Source organism: Herpailurus yagouaroundi, unplaced genomic scaffold, assembly GCF_014898765.1.
Source record: "Herpailurus yagouaroundi ecotype Mexico unplaced genomic scaffold, PumYag 203, whole genome shotgun sequence".
Lineage (NCBI taxonomy): Eukaryota > Metazoa > Chordata > Mammalia > Carnivora > Felidae > Herpailurus > Herpailurus yagouaroundi.
Genome location: NW_024412434.1, coordinates 11,536,153 through 11,561,083, shown reverse-complemented (window position 1 = coordinate 11,561,083; position 24,931 = coordinate 11,536,153). Strand labels below are relative to the sequence as shown.

The 24,931-nt window shown below is 43.3% G+C and overlaps 1 protein-coding gene and 1 long non-coding RNA gene across 20 annotated transcripts in view; both read left to right on the top strand.

Annotated features, from left to right (window-relative positions):
• KIAA1217 (KIAA1217 ortholog) overlaps positions 1-24,931 on the top strand; it is a 398,770-nt gene that overhangs the window by 260,244 nt on the left and 113,595 nt on the right. Inside the window, exon 1 of one of the 19 annotated variants that reach the window (XM_040451206.1) lies at positions 24,055-24,073. The exons of the other annotated variants lie outside the window; for them this stretch is intronic. The gene's annotated coding sequence lies outside the window, so the exon portion shown is untranslated. Of the gene's footprint in view, positions 1-24,054; positions 24,074-24,931 lie in introns of those variants that run through there. 19 annotated transcript variants of the gene reach the window in all.
• Positions 7,808-11,435, top strand: LOC121014712 (uncharacterized). Its single transcript, XR_005783383.1, has 2 exons — positions 7,808-10,670; positions 10,924-11,435. It is a non-coding gene; the product is annotated as an uncharacterized LOC121014712 (long non-coding RNA).

Below are 24,931 nucleotides of genomic sequence, written 5' to 3'. Positions count from 1 at the left end.
ATCATGACCTGAGCCGAAGTCGGAGGCTTAACCGACTGAGCCATCCAGATGCCCCAGAACTGAATCAATCTTTAAGCTAAGAAAAAAATGGGTTTGTGGGAATATTTCCAGAAATCCTCTGGTATAGTGGAGCGTGGTTTTGTGATGTAAGTATGGGTTTTCATACATGAGGTTTTCTGAAAGAAGGAAACTTCTTTCCTTATTCAAGTTTACCCTCTTGGCTCTCAATTCACCCGTAAGAAAGAATGTTCTTGTAAAAGATTACTGTGTAGATTCATGGTGTGTTTGTGCTTATTTTGAAAAGATAAAGTTCATCAGATGCCTTTCGAAATCTCTTGCTATTAACTCCTGGGTTGAAACCCTGTAACAGATTTCTCAGACTTTGAAGAAAGTGTTTAGTTAATATGATACCTGAGGAGATCCAGGCCCTTGAACAATATCTTGAGGATACTTTACAGACCGGATGCAGGTCAGGAGAGCCATCAACAGAGACGAATAGAAGATTTGATTCATTTTAAGGGTCAGAGCCCTCCCAGGCCACCGTTACTTTACAGGGTCTGTCGTTGGTAGGTCGTAACGATGAGGGGTCCTGGAGACTTGAGGTCTGCTGCTTCTGTCTCCTCCTCTACAGCTGGGGTGTTGCTAACCCTGAATTACAGGTCACTTTTTTGGAAAGTGTACATAAAACATTTCAATACTGCAGGTGAAGCTATGGGGTTAGATAACTAGATAGGTGACTTAAATTTCCAAAGCTATTTCAGGACATCAACCTGCCAGTAAGCCAGTGTGAAATCTTTGTCTCTGTCTGTCACAGCTGTGATACCCCATCCTAACCCAGACTCCTAGGTAATGTTTTTGCTTTTTTTCTGATGTAAAAAATACTCTTATTCAAAAAAGAACCCTTCATCAGGTTTCATAAGACAACACATGAAAGTGTGGCAAGTTTTATCTGTTATTTATACCTCTCCACATCCAAAATAGATTTGATTTGGCTCATTCAAAGACAATAAAAGTATATAAGAACCATTAAAACAAGAATTAACACAAGTAGCAGTTGGGCACAATATGTGTGCCAGAAAAATTAAGATAGGGATAATTGCTATAATTGCAGCAAAGACAAAAAAAGAAGATAAAATGAGAAATGTACTGAGTCAAATGGATTTCATTATTTAAGACGAGGTGTATACCAGTTCATTAGAAAAAAAAAAAAAGAGTCTAAAGCGCTATAACCCAAGAACTCCTGCATCTTAATGTCGTTGACAGCGTATTATGTAATAGTTGTGTTTAATAACGGCTGTCTTATGAAAAGGTTTTTCATACAGCTACGTCCTTACATAACAAGTCAAAATCCCGGGACCCAGTGTGAAGCCATGTTGGTAGAAGGCACATTTTCTTGGACTCTGTAGATTTCTGGTGATCTAATCTGGTACACGGGAAGAGTTGATAGAGTCTTGACAGTTGAGCTGGCCCTTAAGTGATTGGCTGTTGACTACTCGTTGTCTCTTCGGGGTACATAACTGTAGCTGGAGAGGAAAATTTGAGGGGCACGTCGCTACTGAAGGCTTGAATGACAAAAGAACCTTAGAGAAGGAATCTCTCCCACGAAGACAAAATTCCAAATTTGTAATGTGTTCTAGTCATACTGGCTGTTACTCTGTACTCTCTCCAGGAATGGGTTTGGAAGTATCTGGATTCAGATGATGTATTCTGATATGCGCTGCTACGTTTTGGTTGGAATCAGAGATGAGAGACATCAAGAGATGTTGCCTGAACTACGTATGGCGGGGGGAGAGATTTAGTTCTCTGTTTTCCTCTGCCATGAAAACTCGATGAAAATCTGTTGACTCTGTCTCGTTACTTTTTGGTAAACGCGAGATTCGTTGCACACTTAGAAGTTTCTTGCCAAGTTAACGTGTTCTTTAAAAGCTGACTTTAAAAAAAAATTTAAAAATTAAAAAAAAATTGTTTTTTAATGTTTATTTATTTTTGAGACAGAGAGAGAGACACAGCATGAGCAGGGAAGGGACAGAGAGAGAGGGAGACACAGAATGTGAAGCAGGCTCCAGGCTCTGAGCTGTCAGCACAGAGCCCGACGCGGGGCTCGAACTCACGAACTGTGAGGTCATGACCTGAGCCGAAGTCGGACGCTTAACCGACTGAGCCACCCAGGCGCCCCAAAAGCTGACTTTAAAATATAACCAACCCTTTGTGCTCATCTAATTCTATAAGAATTCCCACACATTTTTTTTTTGCACCAGCTTTTAAAGAATATTCTATGAAATACCAAAAACAATATTGAGATGTAAGCCAGCTTTATGTCATACCCTCAAGTAGAGCTCCATCCGCGGTGCTGTCACTCTAGCAGTGGCCTCCAGAGGGCTGCCCACTGACATCTGGAAACAGATTTTAGGCAGCGTCTGTATTTCAGGCAGAGTATAAGAACACAGGAAGGTACCCGTTCTGCATTGCTAGAGGGTAGACATATGTCTTCTTTGGTAAAGCAACTGGTGAATTCCTATGCAGATTTCGTGAGTTAGCTCTGGGATATGGCATTACAACTAAAATGCCTCTAAATCTGGAGATGATGTTTTATGTGGACCACCAGTGGACTCGTTCTCTCCATCCAGAAATTGCTTTGGAGCCCCAAGCCACCACTGTGATGGTCTTTACCATCATATGTCAGTCTGAACCACTCTCCTAGGGGCTGTTATTGGCCAAATCATACCCTGCCTGCTCCCCCTTCCAAGTTCATATGTTGAAGTTCTAACTCCCAGTATCTCACAATATGACTGTTTGGACATAGGGTCTCCAACAAGTTGATTAAGTTAAAATGAGGTCACTAGGGGCATCTGGGTGCTCAGTCTGTTAAGCATCCAACTTTGGCTCAGGTCATGATCTCACGGTTCGTGGGTTCGAGTCCCACATCGGGCTCTGTGCTGACAGCTCAGAGCCTGGAGCCTGCTTGGGATTCTGTATCTCCCTGTCTCTCTGCCCCCCCCCCCCACTTCTTGCTCTCTCTTTCTCTCTCTCTCTCAAAAATAAATAAACAGTAAAAAATTTTTTAAGTATAAAAATAAAATGAGATCATTAGACTGGGCCCTCATCCAATAGAACTGATGTCCTTATAAGAAGAAGGGTAAGGACATAGACAGGTATGGGAAGACACAGGGAGATGATGGCATCTGTAAACCAAGGAGAGAAATCTCAGAAGGAAACAGCTCTTGATCTCAGCCTTCCAGGCTCCAGAACTGTGAGAAAATAAATTTCTGTTGTGAGCCCCCAAGTCTGTGGGACTTTGTTATGGCCGCCTAGCAGACGGATATAGGGGCTTGGGACGCCCTTCTCTTTCCTATTGTTTTCTCATTTGAGAGGACGATCAGCCTTATGGCGGTTGTCACAAACTTTAAGTGGTCCTTTCTCCCAGACAGGAAAATGAGGTTTGTCAAGTTTTCTGTTTATTTTGGTTTGGTTTCATTTTAGCCTCTGCAACCTTTGCGCAGTGCATTGACTTGGTGTCTCACTCAGCAGTGCGAGCGGGAATGTAAAAACCTTTGGTACCCATTCAACTTCTGTTCCTACTTTTCTGTTTGGCATCTTCTGAGCCCCCTCCTCAAGTTTGGGAAACGAAAGTTGTTTGACATCTAACTGATTTCACTGTATCCCATCAAGAAAAGCTCCTAATTTCATCACGCTGAGTTTGAGTTCTAGAAAATTTGGCTAATGTCATTAGAAATGATATCCCCGCCAGCTTTTCACTTTCAGGCTTTTTCTAAGGTGTTAATTGGCTTTCATATATCTCTGGCTACATGGCTCCCAGTAACGTAAAGCTAAACACGATCAAAATAAATCTTTCCTTCCCCCCGCCTTCCACAAGTTTTGCTCACTCCCCAGTTTTTTTCCCTCTATTTATGTATTTATGCATTTATTAGGAATCTATTCAGTTTCCGGCACTGTTAAAGGTACCCGGGTGAGTTATTTAGAAACTGTATGAAATCTGGTTCTTGCATTTAAGGGGATTTCAGTATAACTAAAGACACATGGTACCCATGTCAGGACTTGAAAATAAATCAGACTACCCATATGAAGCTGCACGGACCCCGGCCATGCTGCCTCCCGGCTGCATGAGTGGTCCGGTCTGCCCGTGCTTCTCTCTTCGCCTGGATTCGGTTCCTTCCTCCTGGCACCACCATACCTGCATGGTCCCCTCCCCACTTCACTCAGATCTCTGCTCAGACGGTGCTCATCAGGGTGCACTTCCCTGAGGGAGACAGCACCCACCCTGCCAGTCTCTGTCTGCTTACCCTGGTGTATTCTTTCTCATGACACTTCTCATTGAGGACAGTGGTTCTCACGCGTTAGCAGAGAACTTGTGAGGAGAGGTGTCTGGCTCTACCTCTTGGGGTTCTGATCCAGTGGATCTGGGGCGGGACCCGGAAATCGGCAGCTCTAACAAGTTCCCGGGTGATGTTGCTGTTTCTGATGCGGATCACTAAGTTAGGGTCCTAGGATGCCCTAGGAAAGAAATAGAGTGAATTCACAACATAGCACCACATGAAGGCATTTTAATCAGTCCTCGGTAAGGGATGGAAAGTAGTCATTATATTTTGGCAGGAGAATATGGAGACTTGAAATGTCTGCCCTGGATAATGTCCTGAAATTAGGGTATTTAATCCCAGCACACATTCACCAGCAGGGCCCTCCCAGGAAGTCTGGGAATATGCATCCTTCCCACCGTGAGCTGCAGAGCATCTTGTTCATTAAGTCTGTCTCACCTTTGACTCTGTGCTGTTTCTATTTTTGGCCCCCGTCTTATCCCTGAACCAGCTTATCATCCCCCATCTTGACATGCTTAGAAATGTAGGTAGGTTCAACAATGGAAAGGTGGCCGATCTTTTCACTGGACTGCACGCCCCCTTTGTACCACGCCCCAGTTTCTGAAACTCAGGTATTTCCCTCCCCAGTGTCCTCCCCTTGTCTGCTCCAGGGGAGGTCAGCCCAGCCATGGTCAGTTAGCACCCAGATGTTGATATTGGTCTGGTCTTGACAAGGCAGAGGCAAATGAATGAGGCCAATGCAGCTGAAGATTTTCCCTGGGAGGAAAGTTCCTTTGGAACAAGATGCGTTATGCTTTGGTTCGGCAGTTAGTTTGGTTTTGCATGATTGTGGAGTTACATGTTTTCCTATGCTTCCATTTGCCTTCATAAGAAAAGTCAAGTAATGTAGGAGCCTTTTGTAAAAGAGTTCAATGTAACAAGTACATATTAAATACCTGCGGTGCACATGGTGTTATGTTAGGTAGGAAGAAAGAAAGTCATTCTTTTAGCAAATACTTACTGAGCTCCTACATAGGCACTCTTGGGCGCAATCCACAAAAGAGTCACAACCCTCTGATCTTCTGGAGCTTCTATTCTGTTGGTTGAGGCAGATGGCAAACAAATAAGATACACAATAGATGGTATAAATGCTATGGAGAAAAATAAAATAGAGGCACGGGTACAGGGAGTGCCAAAGAGAGGAAGGCATAAGAGCTGCTGTTTTAAAAAGGATGGACAAGGAGAGCGTCACTGAACGACTGGCATTTGAGCCATGACCTGGAGCGTGTGGAGATGTGTAAGCCACCTAGATACCTGGGGGAGGAGAATTCCAGGTGGAGGCAGCAGCCAGCGCACAGGATCCAAGCAAGAACATGCCTGCAGCCTTCAAGGAACAGCAAGGAGAACCACTGTGGTTGGAGTTGCCCAGTAAGACAGGAGGAGGGAATGAGGTTGGAGAAGCAGCGGGGACTGGATAAAGTAGGCCTTTTGCAACATGCAAAGCTTTGGCTACACTGGCCATATCAGAATGGAAATGGCTGATTGCAGAAGTATAAGCAGTAGGTTCGCTTGAGTTTGGCTTCTGGCTACTGGGTTTGGAACAGACCCAAGGGGGCATGGGCAAAGTTGGGAGACCAATTTGAAGTCTGGCTTCGATCTAGGGAGATGAGAGTGTTAGCAAAGGAAGTGGTGAGACGACTTTGGATTCTGCAGGTGTTTTGAAATTAGAGTAAGATGGTTTCCTGCCATCCAAGTTTGCGTTCTAATGGAGGAGGCATACGGAAAAGAAAGCCCGGATGTAGTTGCCATCATAGTAGCTAAAACTTGCTAAGTACTTACTCTGTGCCAATGCACACTTACTCTGTGCCAGGCCGTATCTAATATGCTGAGCAGCAAAGCCAGGATTTGAACCCTGGCAGTCTGTCTCCAGACCCACATGCTCAGCTACTATACTATACTATACTATCCTGTCCTATACTGGAAAGAGAAAGAAAGGAATTCCAATTTTGATAACTTGGGACGTTTTTAATGAAAAGTAGCATTTGAAGTGGACTTGAGTGTTGAAGAGAAGTTTGTCTGTTGGAAAACGGATGGATCTTTTATGAGGGCAGTAAGCAGAATCATAGATACCATGCATTGAACACTTGAACTTCCTCTACAAGCTGGACTGGAGCCATACTGGTGCACTTCTGTCTACAGTACTCACCCCTGTCCCCTGCCATTCACACCTGTAGCTATGGTGTCCCCTCCCCCTCAAAAAAGAGCACTGAGTATCACAGAGGCAGCTGGTGTAGTGATTAGGGCCACCTCATCCGGACTCCATTACTTACCCGGTATGTGAGTTTGGGGGAGCCCCTTCCGTAAAGACCTACCTCTAGAATAATTGTAAAGGACAACTGAGGTCATATAAGTAATGCTGTTATTGTGGTGCCTGGCATATAGTAAGTACTCTGTCAGCTAACTGATGTTCATAACGATGACCTGAGTAATACATTAAAATGTCAATTACATTTTTCTTTTCTCAGGCAAGACATTATGGATTCCATTTAGAAATACTTACATCAAAACGGTGAAAATCAAAACATTTCCCATTGGAGAGCTCTTAGCTTCTAACTTTATTTATCCACAGAGCTAATTAAAGGGATCATCTCAGCTTTTCCCCAATCCAAAATAGATGCCCCATCATTGCTCTTTGACATTATATTTTGCTTGCTCGGTTAGGGGTTATTTCACAGTAATTCCATTTTAGGCTGGCTGCTTCCTGACAGTCTCTACCTGCATCAGTCATGTGCCTTTTTTTTTTTTCTTTTTTCTTTTTTCTTTTCAGCTTTATTAAGGTATAGTTGAAAAACCAAATCGTAAAGACCAAACTGTAAATTATTTAACGTATATATCATGATGATCTGATGCACATATGGATTGTGAAAGAACTCCCCCCCTCTCAGAAAGTGATACATCTTTCACGGCACTTCTATCTCTTTGTGTATGCGAGAACATTGAAGCCATACCCTCTTAGGAAATCTCAGTTACACAAGACAGGGTTAGCTGTTGCTGCCATGTTAGGCATTAGATCCTTAGACCTTCTATATCTTATAGCTGAAAGTTCATACCTTTCTGTCAATCCTTCCCTATTTCCCTCACCCCCAACCCCTGGAAACCACTTTCTACTCTGTTTTTAAGAATTTGTCTTTTGCTGCTTGGCTTCTTTTAGTTAGTATAATGTCCTCAAGATCCATCCATGTTGTTGCAAATGACAGATTCTCCTTCCTTTTTTTTTTTTTTTTTTTATGGCAGAGGAACGTGCCATTAAGTCACGTGCCTTTAAATTACACTTGAGTCTAGGAGCACCTGGGTAGCTCAGTCGGTTGAGTGTCTGACTTCAGCCCGGGTCGTGATCCCGTGCTTCGTGGGTTCGAGCCCCCCATCAGGCTCTGTGTGGACAGCTCAGAGCCTGGAGCCTGCTTCAGATTCTGTGTCTCCGTCTCTCTGCCCCTCCCCCACTCTGTCTCTCTGTCTCCCAAAAATAAACACTTAAATTAAAAAAATAAATAAAAACTAAACTACACTTTAGTCTATATTGTTTTTGGATTTTGCCTTGCAGGCAACTGCCCCCATTCATGATGCTCCCCCCTTATTTGCTTGTTAGACATCATCTCTAAATTCTAGGTTCCATTCCATGTTCCATTATTCTTCTGGAGCCATCTCTTTGAGGTCCTCTGTTCTTCAGTTCTAAGGGTGTGACCCAGGCATCCCAGCAGGGAGACAGTTGGTGTTAAGTTGAATGTGAGTAGTATTTCAGAAAGAATCCAGAACATGTAGAAGTTATGTTTGCAGGGAGATTCTTAGGTTGAGATCTTAGGGAGATTCTAGCAATATGGCAAAGGTAAAGGAATATAGAGTGCCAACAGTACCCTTCTTCCTACAAACACATGGAAACATAAGATAAAATATAATAATAACAGCAGAAAATGAATACATGGCCGAGTTTGAAATAAAGGAAAGGAAATCCCCAGCTTCCAGAAGTGAAGAAGAGTATCAAAGTAGAAACGACAGTGAGCACAGATATTTCAGAAGTGGGTATTGCTCTCAGGCATTTGGCCAGGACTCTGATATTTACATAGCAACAGGAAAATGAACAGAAAAACACACTATGGCCCCTACAGAAATAGGCCAGGGGTTCAGATAGGTGGGCATTTAATAAGATGGGAGGGGGTAGAGAGAGACCTTACTTACAGCCCAGGAAAACAACAACAAAGTTTATACTCTGACCCCAACATTGGTGAGAAATAAAGTGTTGTTTCTCAGAGAAACAAAAGCCCTAGACATGAACCACGCATAGGGAAGGAGCCTAAACTTATTCTAGTGGCATTTGGGGAGAATCTCCAAGTATATCAGTCAGCATAGGCTAGGTAATGCTTCAGTAACAGACAATCCCCAAATCTCAGTGGCACCTGGGACAACCAGTGTCTATTTATTGCTCAAATTGCCTGCCCACTGCAGGTTGGCAGAAGCCTCTGCCTTTCTTGGCCCACCAAGGACCCATGCTGATAGAGGCTCCTTTTCAGTGTGTCACTAAAGGAGGAAAGGGGAGCCTGACAAGTCCTGCTGTGGCTCTCCAAGCTTCTGCATGCAGTGGTAGTTCAGTTAAAAGTCAGCACAACACTGTGCTCAACTTCAAAAGGGACAAAGGAGGTGCAAGCCATCAATGTGCCTAGAAAAGAAGTAGACTATTTGTGGGACAATACCAATGACAAGCAACACAAACCTATAAATTCACTTAGAAATGATCAGGAACACCAGAATCCCTCAAGCAGGTTTTTCAACTGAGGAGAGAAATGATCCACTAGGATATAAGTCTTAGGAAATCTCACAATCTGAGGAGAGATAGAAAAGAAAAGATGAAAAGAAAAGAAAAGAAAAGAAAAGAAGAGAAAGAAAGAAAGAAAGAAAGAAAGAAAGAAAGAAAAAAGGAAACATCAAAAGGCAATTCAGAGGCAGCATAAAACAGCCGAGGACATCAATATCTAATAGGTACTCCACAAGACAAGACTAGTAATAATTGGGAGAAGACAATAAGAGGAGATATAGCAAATGAGAATTTTTCTAAAATTGAAGACAGACCTGAGCCTTCAAGTTGAAACACCACACAAAATCCCAAGCAAAATTTAGAGGAAAAAAATCCACACATAGGCCCACTGTCGGGAAACTTCAAAACATCAGATGTCGAAAGCAAATCTTTACCACAGCCAGAGAGTAAGGACAGGTTATCTAAAAAGAAAAGAAAACTTGACAGCAGCATACTTTTACAAGTCAAGAAGTCTGAAAACAATGGAATAATATCTTCGAAATCCTGGGGGAAAGATCACTTTCAACCAATATTTCGTTAACTGGCAAAATCTTCACTTAAGGGTGAGGGCCAACAGAAGACATGTTCAAATAAAGTAAAGAGAATTTCACATTTACAGAACTTTGGCTGAAAGAACTAGTAACAATGTATGAAATGAATCACAACCAAGTGATTTATTCCAGGTATGCAAGGCCATTGCAACATTTGAGGTTCAGTCGATGTAAGGTACCATATCGATAGGCTAAAGAAGAAAAATCGTATGATCATACCAATTGACACAGAAAAAGCATTTGAAAAAAATCTAGTACCCATTCATTATTTCAAAAAATAAATCAAAACTCTCAGCAAACTAGGAATAGAGGGAAACTGTCTCACCTCATAAAGACCGTCTGCAAAAACCTACCAGCTAACATCATACTTAATGGTGAAAGATTGAATGTTTTCCCTCTAGGATTGGGAACAAGGAAAGAATGTCTAATGTCACCACTCTTAATCAACATAATTCTGGAAGTTCTAGCCCATGCAATAGATAAGAAAAAGAAACACAAGCCATGCGACTTAGAAAGGAGAAATAAACTGCCTCTGTTTCCAGATGACATTATGTAATAGAAAATCTGAAAGAATGTAAAAAAAAAAAAAAAAAGCAAATAAAACACTTCATAGAAGTAATAAGTGAGTTAGCAAGGTCACAGCATACAAGATCAACACACAAAATCAATTGCATTTCTGTGTTCTAACAGCAAACAAATGGAAGGCAAAATGAAAAACACAAGACCGTTTACAACCGCTCCAGAGAAAATGAAACAATTACAAATCTAGTAAAACATGTATGCTGAAAATTGCAATGTATTGATGAGAGAAACCAGAGACCTAAGAGTTGAAGAGACATACTGCTTTCATACATTGGAAGATTCAGTTCTCCCCCCAAATTGATCCCTTGGTTTAACACAATTTCTATCAAAATCACAGCAAGATTTTTTTTAGCAGATTCAAAAATGTATATTAAAAAGGTAAAGGAGCTTGGGGCGCCTGGGTGGCTCAGTTGGTTAAGCGTGCGACTTCAGCTCGGGTCATGATCTCACAGTTCGTGAGTTCGAGCCCCGCGTCGGGCTCTGTGCTGACAGCTCAGAGCCTGGAGCCTGCTTCACATTCTGTGTCTCCCTCTCTCTCTGCCCCTTCCCTGCTCATGCTGTGTCTCTTTCTGTCTCAAAAATAAATAAACATTTTAAAAAAATTAAAAAAATAAAAAATAAAAATAAAAAGGTAAAGGAGCTAGAATAACTAAAACAGTTTTGGCCAAGAAGAATAAAGAGGGAGGAATCAGTTTACCGATTTCAAGTCTTTACCTTATTTTAAGTCTTACCGTAGAACTACAGCAATCAAGATTGTGTGGGATTGGCAGAGAGATAGACACAAAGATCAATGAAATAGAATAGAGACTCCAGAAATACACCCACACAGTTATGCCCAACTGATACTGATCAAACTGCAAAGGCAATGCAGTGGAGGAAAGACAGTTTTTCCAACAAGTCATGTTGGGGCAATTGGACATCCACAGGCAAAACCCAGGACTTTAACCTAAGTCTTGCTCCTTATACAAAATGTACTTGAAATAGATCACGGACTTAAATGTAAAATGTAAAATGTAAAATTATGAAGCCGTTAGGAAAAAGAGGAAAGAGTATTCAGAACCTCAAATTTTGTGAAGAGTTGTTAGCCATCACACCAAAAGCATGGTCCATGAAAGCAGGAGTTGATAAAATAGACTGCCTCCTGAAAAGACCCTATCAAGAGAATGAAAAGACAAGCTGTAGTTGGGGAGAAAAATCTCTGTAGTCACACAACCGAGAAAGGACTAGTATCTAGAATATATAAAGAATTCTCAAAACTTAGTAGCTAAAAATCGAACAATCCAATTGGAAAATAGACAAAAAAGTCAAGAAGAGACATTTCCCTGAAGAGGATGTACAGATAGTTAATAAGCAGAGGAAAATATGTTCATCATTTGCCTTTTGGAAAATACAGACTCAAACTGCAGTGAAATATCACCCCCCACACAGAGTGGTTAAGATGATAAATAATGATAACACCAAATGCTGGCGAGGATGTAGAGAAACTGGGTCACTCATATATTGCTGGTGGGAATGTCAAAGGGTACAGCCTCTCTGAAAAACAGCCTTACAGTTAATTTTAAAATGAAAAACAGACTTACCATATGACCCAGCAATTGTACTCTTTGGCATTTATCTGAGAAATATGAAAACTTAATGTTGACCCAGAAACTTGTGTATGAATGTTCACAGCAGCTCTGTTTGTAATGGCCAAAAGCTGGAAACTACCCAAGCATCCTTCTGTGGGTGCCTACTTAAACAGGTGAGGTACGTCCACGCCGTGGAATTCTACTGCAGTAAACAGGGACACGCTACTGATATGCACAACAACTTGGTTGTACCTGCAGGGGTGTGCAGAGAAAAAAAAGCCCCAAATTCTAAAGGTACTATTCCATTTATATAAAACACCAAATAGATAAAATCATAGAAATGGAGAACAGATTGGCAGTTGGGGGGAGGTGACTAGGAAGAGGTAGCACGAGAGAGCCTTGTTAGGATGATACAGTTACATAGCACTGTTGAGTTAGTGGTTACATGCAGTTAAATTTTATAGGATAACCCATGCACGCACATGTGCGCGCACGCACACACACACACACATACACACACGAGTGCATGTATAAATCTGAGTAAGCTCTGTGGGCTGTCCCAATTTCAATGACCCAGTTATTTCAATGACCTGGTTTTGTTATTGTCTATACTTAAACAAAAGGTCAACATTGTTGGAAGCAGGGTGAAGGTGCATGGGACCTCCCTGCACATTTTTTTTGCAACTTTCTGTGAATCTATAATTACTTCAGAACAAAGGACAACAAAAAGGTATATATTTTGCTAAGAAGTGTCATAAACATAGGAGGAGGAGGAGGAGGTGGACTGTATCCAGTGATGTTGAGGAAACAAATTAGTGAGCGTGGTTTTTTGGTAAAATCTAAATAAGCATCAGTCAGAATGAATCATTTAAGGGAGTTAAGACCAAAGGAAAATAAAAATACCAGCTAGAAACTGGTCCAGAGAGTGTGATGAGAGTAGAAGCATTCTAAATCCTCGTACTGTTTAGGGAGGAGGATAGAAAACCATATATTTGAAATATCTGTATGATAAAAAGGTAGAATGGCATCTAAGCCAACCCAGATGGCTTTATTTCATACTAAAATCATCCACTGAACACCTGTTCTGTGTCTGGAAACCTACTGACATCACTAATTGCTGTCATAATCCTGAAAGAAGGATTGATGAAGAAACAGACTACGTGGGAGTGAGTCACATATGAACAGTAATAGCAGTAAGTTGTGAAGCCAGCATTTGAACCCAGGCTCACTGACACTTGAAGCCTATGTTCTTTCAATTCCACTGTGCCCTGCTGTGCACAATGAATATTGAAATAGATTAATTTCTAAAGAGAATACCTGCAGTGTGTTTTGAAGGTGAAATATTTTTACCTTACATGGATTGAAATATGACCCATTTCCAAACTGTGGGCAAAACAGAAAGCTTTTGTCTTACCCATTGCATTTCATGGCCCAGCCTGTGGGCAAAATCTACTGCAAAACAGAAAGCTTTCGTCTCTTGCCTTTTCCTTTGGCAGCTCTGAACAGTCGTTGTGAAGCCATGTGTCACGGGAGCTCATTCAACTGGTTGTGTTACTTGGGAGAATGAAGGGCAGTGGTTAACGTTCAAGTTTAGTGTTTTCTCAGTAAACAAAGCATGGGCTTAGAAATGAATTTTCTTTTTCATTTTATCCTGTGCGGATGAGAAAAGGGAAGTAACATTTTGAAGATCAAGGAAAACACCAGTCTCTCCAACTATTAGTTAATTTCCCATCTGTAAACCTTGTTTCTGTTTCTCCTGATGCTAAAGCGGTCTGGAAGCCCAACGAGCCCTGATACATCCTCGTACACACATATTCACAGAGTGTGCAGGGAGAATGCACGTACACATCGATGATAATAGGTGTTAGAGCTTTGTGGCTCATGTCTGTTGACAGGTTTGAATAAAAGGAACCGGAGGATTTGTCTCTGATCTATCAGGCTTTTTCTCCTTCTTTTAGCCAGGAATAAATGACTAAAGCTTTCCATTTTATAGGATTGAAAAGAAGGAGTACTTTTATCTTTACTTGAAACATTGTGCAGCAGAAGCTTCTATTTACTGGCTCATAAAAGATTTTATGCCTCATCTGTTGTACTTAGGATGACTATAGCGGATGCTCTAGAAAAAGATTTGAAATGTGTTGCCTCCTGAAGTTAGAATTATAATCAGGTGTATTACTGAACAATCCAACTTTCCTTAATGTGTACAGATTTCTCTACTGGAAGGAAGTACTGAAGAAAGCTGAGATAGAACATTAAGCAAAATGTAGCCTGAAACTCTAAAAACATGTGTGATTGCCCACCCCTCTGTGTGCAGACTTCAGAACGTGTTTGCCCAGCTTTTACAGTAGTTTCATCTGATGAAACAACAGAAGCACCTGTCACGGGGCTGAGCTCAAAGCCTTCTATAAAAACATTGGGAACATTCTGATCTCAGCGTTACCATCCCTGCTCTGTCATGGAATACCTCAGAGACCCTACGCAAATCTCTTATACTTCCTAGGCCTCAATTTCTTCATCCATAAAATCCTGACCCATTTCCCAGGAGACCTGAGAGAAAGATCCAGCACTAGAAAAATTGTTGTAAAGAGTAGAATGCCTCCCGGAAAGTCTTAGTAATGATAGCGTAAAGGGCCATTGGTTTATTTCATGCTCTTGATAAAGCGAAGATAGCTATTCTTTTACCAAAGAAAAACCAAAAGGCAAGTGCCAGAAAGAACGAATTCATCAGAGGGCAGGCAGTTATGGCCCTCATGCTCTGAATCCTTCATGCCCAGCCCCATTCTGGAGTCCGTGCTTTTCAAGTGGGTCACCTTCAGTGCAACCTTTAATAGCACTCACCATTAATGTACTCATGGTTGTGAATAGTGGCCAGGCAACTTGACCTTATCCAAGAAGACCTATGAAAAGTGGCTCCACTGGGGCGCCTGGGTGGCTCAGTCAGTTAAGCGTCCGACTTTGGCTCAGGTCATTTTCTCATGGTTCGTGTGTTCATGCCCCACATCGGGCTCTATGCTGACAGCTCGGAGCCTGGAGCCTGGAGCCTGCTTTGGATTCCGTGTCCCCTCTCTCTGTGTCCCTCCCCCACTCGCGCTGTCTCTCTTTCTCTCTGAAAAATGAATAAACATTAAAAAATTTTTTTAATTGGTAAAAAAAAGTGGCTCCACTGAAAATTGGTGTATCTTTAAAAAAATTTTTTTTAATGTTTATTTATTTTGAGAGCAAGAGAGAGAGAGAGAGAGAACAAGCATGTGCACATGAGCAGGGGAGATGCACAGAGAGGGAGAAGGAATTCCAAGCAGGCTCTGTGCTGACAGAGTTCGAACTGTGGGGCTCGAACTCACGAACTGTGAGATCATGACCTGAGCTGAAACCAAGAGTCGGACGCTTAACCCACTGAACCACCCAGGCTTCCCGGTTTATCTTGCTCTTAACAAAAGAGGGAAAGGTTATTTCTGAAATTCTTGTTTGGAACCCAAGATTTTCAATGAATGGCCATCATAATACTTGTTTCTCAATTTTTTGGTTGAATTGGGTTCGTCAGGGTCAAGATAGTTATTATTTCTCTCACACATTAACCTTGAGAACTCATATAACATGTCAAGTGTAGACTCTGGAGCCAGACTGCCCAGAATTATACACCAGCTCTGTCACCAACCACTATGTGATGTGTGTCATATTCCTAAGTACTATTTGCCACAGTTTCCTTATCTATAAATGGATATAAAAGTAGAACCTACTTTTGTTGTAAGAATTAAAGTAGTTAATTTATGTTAATTGCTCAGTATCGTACCTGAATTGTAGTAAGTACTACATAAGTTGGGAATATTGTCATTATTAAGCATTTCATAAAGCCACTGTGGGGAAATAAATCCTGAGCTGTTGGCCCACTTGCTTTTTTTTTTTTATAATGTTTTACTTGTTTTAGAGAGAGCACACAAGTGGGAATGGGGGAGGGACAAGAAGGGAGGGGAACAGAAGATCTGAAGCAGGCTCTTCGCTGAGAGCAGCAAGCCTAATGTGGGGCTCAAACTCACAAACTGCAAGATTATGACCTGAACCAAAGTCAGATGTTCAACTGACTGAGCCACCCAGGCGCTCCATATTGGCCCACTTTTCAAAATGTATCTAGACCCTGGCCACCTCTTACCTCTTCCATTCCTAATCCACCATCACCACTTGCTAGGACCCTTGCAGTAGCTTCCTCCTGGCCTCCCTACTTCCCCCTTGCCACCAACAGTCTCCACAGAGCCACCTGAATGGTTATTCCAACCCTTAAGTCTTGTTGCAGCACTCTTCTGTACCAATTGCTGTATGGTCCATCATTTCATTCAAAGTCCAAGGTCATCCACCATCTGGTGAGTAGGTATAAGCCCATCTACCATCTGGCCTCACCTCCTTCCACCTCATACCCAAGAGGGTGTGTCGGAGGGGGGCAGGAGGTCCAGCTATCGACATCTTGGTAGTTCCCTTAACATCCTAGCTTACTGCTTCTCAAGTCCTTTTATACTTTCTGTTCCCTTTGCTTGAAACATTCTTCAGACATCTGTGAGAAGGGTGGCTTCTCCTTGATTCAGGATGACAATGCACATGTCATCTTATCTGAAGTGGGTGTCTCTGTCCACCCTTTCTCAAATATTTTTTCCTTTCCTTCTAGATTTACCCTTACCTGCTTTATTTCTCTACAGTAGACTAATTACCGCAGACATAGTTTGTCATTTGTTATCTTGACATATGTTTGTCTCTCCCTGACTAGCATAAAAGGTCCATAAGAGCAGGTTTCTTATTTTGTTCACTGCTGTTTTACAAGCTCCTGATATGGTGCCTGCATATAGTAGATGCTCCATAAATATATGTTGAAGAATTAATGGAGTGGGTGATACAGTAGTTTGTGTTGGACTGGTCAAGCACTTCCACATATACTCTTATTAAATCCCATGATGTAGGAAGCCTGGGGGGCAAGTTTCTTTTCTTGCACTTACACCTATAAATAAAGGGTCAAATGTGAAAAAAAGACTTCTGTAGTGACAGAAAACGGATCAGTTTTTGCTTAGGCAATGGAGAGGATCACCAGGGCCTACAAGATCATTTGGGACTTAAGCAGATTTTCATTATCTTCACTGCAGTATATGAATATATCAAAACTTATCAAATTACTAAATTTTATTTATTTACTTATTTATTTATTTACTTCTTGATTTACTTTGTTTTTGTAAGTTTATTTATTTTGAGAGAAAGAGCATTTGTACGCGCAGGGGAGGGGCAGAGAAGAGAGAGAGGGGATAGAGAGAATACTAAGCAGGCTCCGCAGAGACCGATGTGGGGCTCGAACTCATGAACTGTGAGATCGTGACCTGAGCTGAAATCAAGAGTCAGGCAGTCAACCATCTGAGCCACCCAGGCGCCCCTCAATTTTCTACATTTTAAATATGTATGTTATGTTGTGTGTTATTTCACTTCAATAAAGCTGTTCTAAAAAATTTGTCAGGTGACCTACCCAAGGTCACACAACATTTTTCTGGAAAAGCTTGACTAGACCCCACACCGGTAGATTCATGGTCTGTTCTTCCAGTTCCCTGCATTACCTGCCAGGTGACGAAAGAGCCTTGGGTCTTCAACAGGAACAATGACAATTTGTTGTAACATTTATTTATGTATGCCTCTGTTGAAAAGGGAACTTTGATTTTGTAGTTTAGAAGTATTGTCTATCACTTATGTAAGTTTCTATCCCCTAAATTCAGTAAAAGTCAAATAACCACAAATAATTGGATAATATTTGAGGACTCGCTGGTTTATAGAACTTTTAGGTAAGCAAACTGAAACAATGAAATGATTTAACCGAGGTCATCTAGAGCAGCTGCTTTGGCACAGGATTAGAAATTGAGTAACCCCAGATTTTGTTTTCAGCATAAAAGCCACATTTCCTTCCATCTTTTATTGGCAATTATAACACTTTTTTTTTCCAAACTACCAAGATTATCCGTTTCTTGAAGTCCTTTGTGCATATTGTCTTTTTCCATCTTCTGAATGAGGTGCTCTGAATGTCTTCTGGCATATACAGGACTCACTATTAGGCTCTTTTGGTTTATTTTTTAATTTACCATGTACGAGGGCACCACCTATGGAAGACGATAGTGATAGAATTGAAATCAGTAAAGATATCAGCAAAATGTACACGTCAAGTTAAGGCTAACATTGTATCTATTGTGGTTAAATGGGGCCACACCTTAATTAATAAATCTGTTCCTGATGAAGCGATTGCTCTCAAATTGATCAATATTTTTCCATTTAAATGGACCTTTAAAAAAAAATTCCTGCCATGTGCTAGTGAATACCTACTTAATGTTCATTGACACAGAGAGGTACAAAGATGGTCAGCCTAATTAATGTTCAGATAAACGGAATAGAACAAATGCACAAGTATTTTGTGATGCAAGGAAAGTATACTATTCTTGAGATGCTTAAGACTGGTTTTTTTTTTGTTTTGAATTATTACTGAGCCTTTATCTTTTAGCTTTTAAATGTATTAGTTTATCCCCTTTATTGCACTTATATTCCCAAGACCCTTGGTCAAATAATTTATAATTGTGAATTGAAGCACATTTGGATACTAACGGCTGCTTACAGACTATGCTTGGTGAATTCTTTCATAATACTACTGGTTAATTACACCTTGGTTTATCCGTTATGAGAAACTGTGTATACATTCATATGTACATGTGTGAATATGTGTATACACACACACACACACATATATATATATATACATGCGTATATGTGATTTTCTTAAAAATCTATATTTTCCATTATATTTGCAAGCATCACTAATCTTAGGAAAGCACATTCTGGCAGAGAGAAAGAAAATAGTGGAAAATTAAACTCCAGTGTGATTTTTTTCTTTCATTTGCAACATGTCTCACATCTAAACAGACACTAGTATGTTTCCTTGCATCAAGCTGCGAACATTGGAAACTTAATTTTTCTTTGGAATTTGGAGACTAGATGTTATCAGTAGGAAGTCGCTGATGGAAATTGATGCTTTTGCTTCTGGCCAAGCATACCACCGAGATCATGGAAGGAGCATCCAACCCTTGCAGAGTGTGCCTTATAAAACCAGAGAAGTCATCGGAGTGGGTGGATTACTTACATCTGCAAAGGAGCAAGTCCTAGCCAGATTGCCACCTATCACTGTGACCAAAATTTGTTTGTGTCTGCAGAATTCTCAAAGAAAGATCCTGTTCAATTTTTTTTTTTATGTTTGTTACAATTTTCCATTCAGATTGGAAGAATACCACAAAAATATTTGGTCAAAGAAATCTGAACCTTCTAAAAATATTTCTGTTATTACTGATGGCATTTGAGCCATGGCTCATCTGACCTGCTTGTCAGTCTTCAGCAACCGTTTGGGACTATTTTGAGACTGGATTACCCAGTGCTTTAGTTTAAGCTCCCCCGTATCTTACAAAATCCCCTTCCAGTTACTGCCTCATTATGACAAAATGACTGGAAAGTGTTGTCTCTAAGCCCTGTCTCCATTTCCTCTCCTAGGATTTCTCTTGAACCTGCCCATTCAGACCTTTAGTCCCACCACTCCGTAGAAACAGCTCTGGTCAAGGTCACCAGTGACCCCCACATGTTAACAATGTTTTATTATTAACAATGTTTTACTTGACTTGTCAGTGCCTGCCATGCTAGGTCACTTGCTGTCCTTAAGACATATGCTTCTCTTGGTTTCCTAGACACTTCTCACTCGTCAGTCTTCCTACCCCACTGACTGCTCCTCTTTTTTTTTTTTTTTTTATTTTTTTAAATGTTTATTTATTTTTGAGAGAGAGAGAGAGCACAATCGGGGGAGGAGCAGAGATAGAGGGAAACACAGAATCTGAAGAGGCTCCAGGCTCCAAGCTGGCAGCACAGAATCCAGTGCAGGGCTCAAACCCGTGAACTGCGAGATCATGACCTGAGCGGAAGTCGGATGCTTAACCGACTGAGCCACCCAGGCGCCCTACTGACTGCTCCTCTTAAGTCTTCTTTTTGGTTCATTCTCATTTTCTCACCCATAAGCATTGGCCTCAGCCCCCAGACTCCATCTGTTCTCAGTTATACTAGTTCCCTAGGTGATCTGATCTGGTCCCATGGTGCCGAATGTCCCCTGTATGGTTGACTTCGTCACCTTGGGCTGCCATGATAAAATATTACAGACTTGGTGGCTTAAACCATGGGAATTTCTTTTCTCACAGTTCTGGAAGCTGGGAAGTCCAAGTCTTCCTGGCTTACAGACAACTACCTTCTCTCTGTGTCCTCATATCGCCTTTCCTTGGTGCCTGTGCAGGGAGAAGGAAAGAGGACAAGCTTTCCTGTGTCTCTTCTTATGAGGGCACTAATCCCACCTTCATGTCTTCAGATAAACCTTATCACCTTCCAAAGGGCCGACCTCCAAATACTGTCACGTTGGGGGTTGCAACTGCAACATATAAGTTGAGAGGAGGACATAAACATTCAGTCCGTAACAATGATAATGACCCCTCCGGCTCAGACCTCTCCCCTGAAGTCCAGATTCATATTTCACATCACCTACTTGACATCTCCCCCTAACAGGCTCCAAAATGAACTTCCAGTTCCTCCTCAACAACACCCAGTCCTTCCAGCGTCTTCCCCATCTCAGTAGATTGCATCCCCCTCCTGCCGGTTGCTCACGCCAAAGCCTTGCCATTTGCCTGGACCCCTCCTTTGATCTCATTTCACACCTAATCTGTCAGGAAATTTTATTCACCCTCCTTGCAGCATCTATCCAGATATCTGGTCACTGCTCACCATCCCTAGGACTCTGCCCAGGTCCAAACTACCACACTCTCTCTCCTGGCTTAAATTTAGTGCCTTAAATTTCAGTGGTCTCCTGAGGTGGGTCCTTGTCCCCGGGAGTCAGTTCTCAGCACAGTGGCTCTGGTAAATAAATCTCATTTTTGCCACACCTCTGCTTTCAGCCCTCTGTTGGCTTCCCGGCTCACGGAGACTCCTCCCCCATCTCCTCTCCTCCTCCTGTCCCCCACCCCGCTCATTTCCCTCCAAACGTGCTGGCCCCTTGCTGCTCCTGCCTCAAGGGAACTTGCTGTTCCCTCTGCCTGGATTGTTCTTTGCCCACATACCTACAAGACCGGCTCCCACCTTTCTTTCAAATATCTTAGCAGCGGTCATCCAACTCCTGTGAATAAAATAGCAATCCACCCACTCCAACCCCACTGCTCTCTGTCCCCCACGCCCTGTTTTGTTTGGTTCCCTATTATTTGGCCCACTCTACACATTCCTGTCTGTGAGCTTATTGTCTCTCCTACACCAGTAGAAGCTAGGACCTCTGAGCTTCCTGCTGTATCCCCAACCTTCAGAAAACAGTGTGGCAGGTACTCAGCGAATATTTGTAGAACGAATGAAATCTGTCTTTTTTTTTTAAATAAAATGTTTATTTATTTTTGAGAGAGAGAGCAGAGGAAGGGCAGAGAGAGAGAGAGAGAGAGAGAGAATCCCAAGCAGGCTCAGCACTGTCAGCACAGAGCCTGACGCGGGGCTTGAACCCACGAACCGCAAGATCATGACCTGGGCTGAAATCAAGAGTCGGATGCTTAACTGACTGAGCCCCCCGAGCGCCCCTGAAATCTCTCTTTTATGGCATTAATTGTGCTGAAGTGGGTGCAGCGCTCCTGCTCTGTGCATGTAAAATGGCCCTGAGCTTCGTGAATGTTCTCTATTCCTCAAGCTTTCATTTAAGGATCTGCTTAGCCTCTAGTTGTTTTAACCTGGATGAGCCCACTCTGGGAGTAGAATTACTTGTGCTGTGGAAAAGGGACCAAGCTTATTATTCTCTCTTTTGTCACGTTTGTTTTAAAGCATAACGCTTATATATCCGTGGACCTGCTATTATAGAAAATAAAGCCAAGAGATGCATGGACGCCTGTAAGTGACAGTCATTTGAGTTGGGTCTTGTTTTCTCCAGGTTTCTTCTAGTGAGGGATAGGTGCTCAGTGTGTCCAGTGCATGCTTTGACGAGGGCAGCCCCAGGCAACAACGTGGCTTGATTGATCCCTTAGCTAATCAAGCAGGTGCCTTTAGTAGGAATGTCAACAATTATCATTTTGATCTTGAGACATTTGGTGGGGGGGGGGGTGCCTCTTACCTACGAAAGTGGGGAGAGGGGAAAGAAAGGTTATTTATGGTGGCTCTGGAAGCAGGGATGATATTTTACAGGCAGTGGTAAAGGAGACCAGGGGACAGGGATCTGAGCAGGGACACTTTTGTCATTGCGGTCTGTCCCCACCCACCACTCCCTCAGCTGCCTCAGCCACCCTCAGACATTTGTTCTTTGTTGTGATCTTGGGGCTGAGAACAGAAGCTGCTCTTAAAAGGCAGCACTGGAACCTCAAAGGGAAATGGGGAGGAGGAAACAGCCATGTGTGATGTCTCCTACGTGCCCCTTCGGAAAGTACCAGAGGGAACAGAAGGTAAAGGTACAATGAAAAGTCTTCCGGGGTCTTTTGAGGGCGATTCAAAAGGTCACTTGTGGAGCCCGGTCCTGGAGATCGTCATCGTGGCCCCTAGCACCCTGAGTCACTCCTTCCTTGGAGTCCCTGCGTGCTGGGGGGCTGGGCAGTAGCAGGGGTGGGGCGGGGGAGAGTGTGGCCTCATCTCGTTACCCCTGTGCAACTGGGATTCCCCCCAGCAGCAACGCTGTCTTTTCCCACTTGCTCTTAAAGCAAGAAATGGCCAACAAGGGTAGCCTTGGGAAAATTAGAGAAGCCTGACAAAAACGTTGAAAAGCCCCCGCCCCCACCGGGACAAGTGCCACCAAAGGACTTAGATCTGAACACCTGACGAACAGCCCAGGCCCCACCACCATCCTCTCTCCTCTCCTGCTCACACGACAGTAAGTCCTGAGCACTCATCCCCGGCCTTTCCACCGCCATCTCTCTGGATTCTTCTAGGCAATAGCTCTCTTGGGAACCCCTTTGTGCCTCTGGCCGGGACTGACACGATATTCCAGATCTCCCCACAGGGACAGGGCGTGAGGAGGGGCAGGGACAGAAGACACGGAGGAGGCTCCCAGAAGGTCCACACCCTCTGGCATAGACCCGAGGACACAGGAGGAGCGATACTGGAGCAGCAGGGAAGACACAGGGAGTGGGGATGGGCAGGAAGCCAGGGACAAGCCTCGGAACAGACTCACCCTGCCTCATGCTGTGTGTCACTGCCCACTGCAGGCTGGAGCCTGGCTGGGTCTGTCTGGGAGTGTCCACAGGACAGCCGTGGCCCGTCACGGCAGAGGGAACCTTTACAGCAGCCCCGGGAGAGTCCGCCGAAAGCCCGGAGGAATCAGGTAGTGAACGGATAAACAGAATGATTAGCAGGTGATAGTAATAGGAAAAACGCAAAGCTTTAAGCAGTACGGAAAGCAGTTCGCCACCGTATAAAAAACGTGGAAACACTAAAGGCAGCTTCGCGTGACTCCGCCCTTTCTACTGACAACCCAGAAATAAAGTCACCGAATCGCGGGAGGAGTTGAGGACACTCAGGTGCCTGCTTCCATTAGGACTGCTCAGAACAAAATCAACAGAAAGGCATCTGTTGATAGAGTGGACGGCACACCCACCCCGAGGGCCGGAAGGTGAAGAAGGTCCCATCCCCGGCTTCGATACCGACGTTGGGGGGAACGCTTCTCGTCTCTCCGTGTCACGCTCAAGCCTGCCTGGGGCAAGAGCACAGGGGCTCATGTGCCATCTGTCTAAATATTTTTAAAACTATAAATCGAGCTGGCCAACTGTTAGATGAAATATATTCTCTCCTCATCCTTCGATAAATATACCTTTGTGACCACGTCAAAAACTAGATTTGCTTTTAGCATTCTCAGAAATGCTCACGGAGTTCTGTGCTGGGTCACGAGATGAAGAAGGGCTTCCCCACCCCCAGCCTGTCCTCATTTCCACCACGCACATGTGAGCGATTATCCAGCCCACATGGGCCCTGCTAACAGCCACGCCTCCATCACCCCTCAGTACTTGGGGAGAAGCTCTGAAGCGCAGTGCCCGGGGCAGGGTCCCTTTCCCGCACCCCTCCTCCATCTCACAGTTTGGCCCTCCTTCCATGGGGACTCCTGCACATGGGCCCTGCGCTTCTATGGAACCCCAGACGTTAAGGAAGTCGATCATTCCGACGAGAGGAGGACATCGGGTAGGTTGCCTTGTATTTTTGGGTCACGAAAGAGAAACAGCAAGTCTGGTTTTTTTTTAAGAGCTCCAAATGAAGGCCAGTGAGATATGAATTCCCCCAAACTGCCCACACTCTCTTTCTCACCACTTTCTGGAAAAGAATTCCGAGCCTCCCCCTCAGACACCTAAGAAGAAGCTGAGAAAAAGCAGCCCAGAAGACGAACAGCTGCTCTACCCAGTGCATGCCTCACCCTCCTAGTTGGCCACACGCCCTGCATCGCCCTCTCTCGCAGACTTGGGGAGCAGAAGAGCGAGTGTTCCTGAATATCCCTCAATGGCTGCCTGTGGCCAGAGTCACCTTTCAGCTGAGGCAGCTCCCCCTTTTGGGCCTGGTGACATGAGTAGATCCACCCCTAGGCTTCAGGGTGGCAAGGGCCAGTCATTTGCTGATAGTCTGACCGATAACTGAAGGTCATTTCCCCCTCCACCCCCCACCGCAGCATGTTTCCCTGAGCTGCTAGAGAGTGGATGAGTTCCATGACAGTCACAGACCCACAGAGACCAGCCTTGCCGGGGATGGGACCCCCTGTCTAAGGCTGGACTTTGGAGGGAGACCAAGGGGTACAGCTGGGGTACGGGAGCAAGGCAGAGAAAAGATGTGGGAAGAAGTGGCACCAGAAGGCAAGACTCTTTGGGGCCCAAGTATCCCACATTTACTACTTTATAAACATGAGTTTCACAAAGTCGGGAGTCTGCCCTCTGGAGCGAAATCCTAGAGAGTGGGTCTCTTGGCATTTCTTTATGACATTTGTCAGCAAAGGATGGTTTTTATTTTATTGCCATTAGCATATCAAAGTATAAATAAGCAACACTGCTCCGA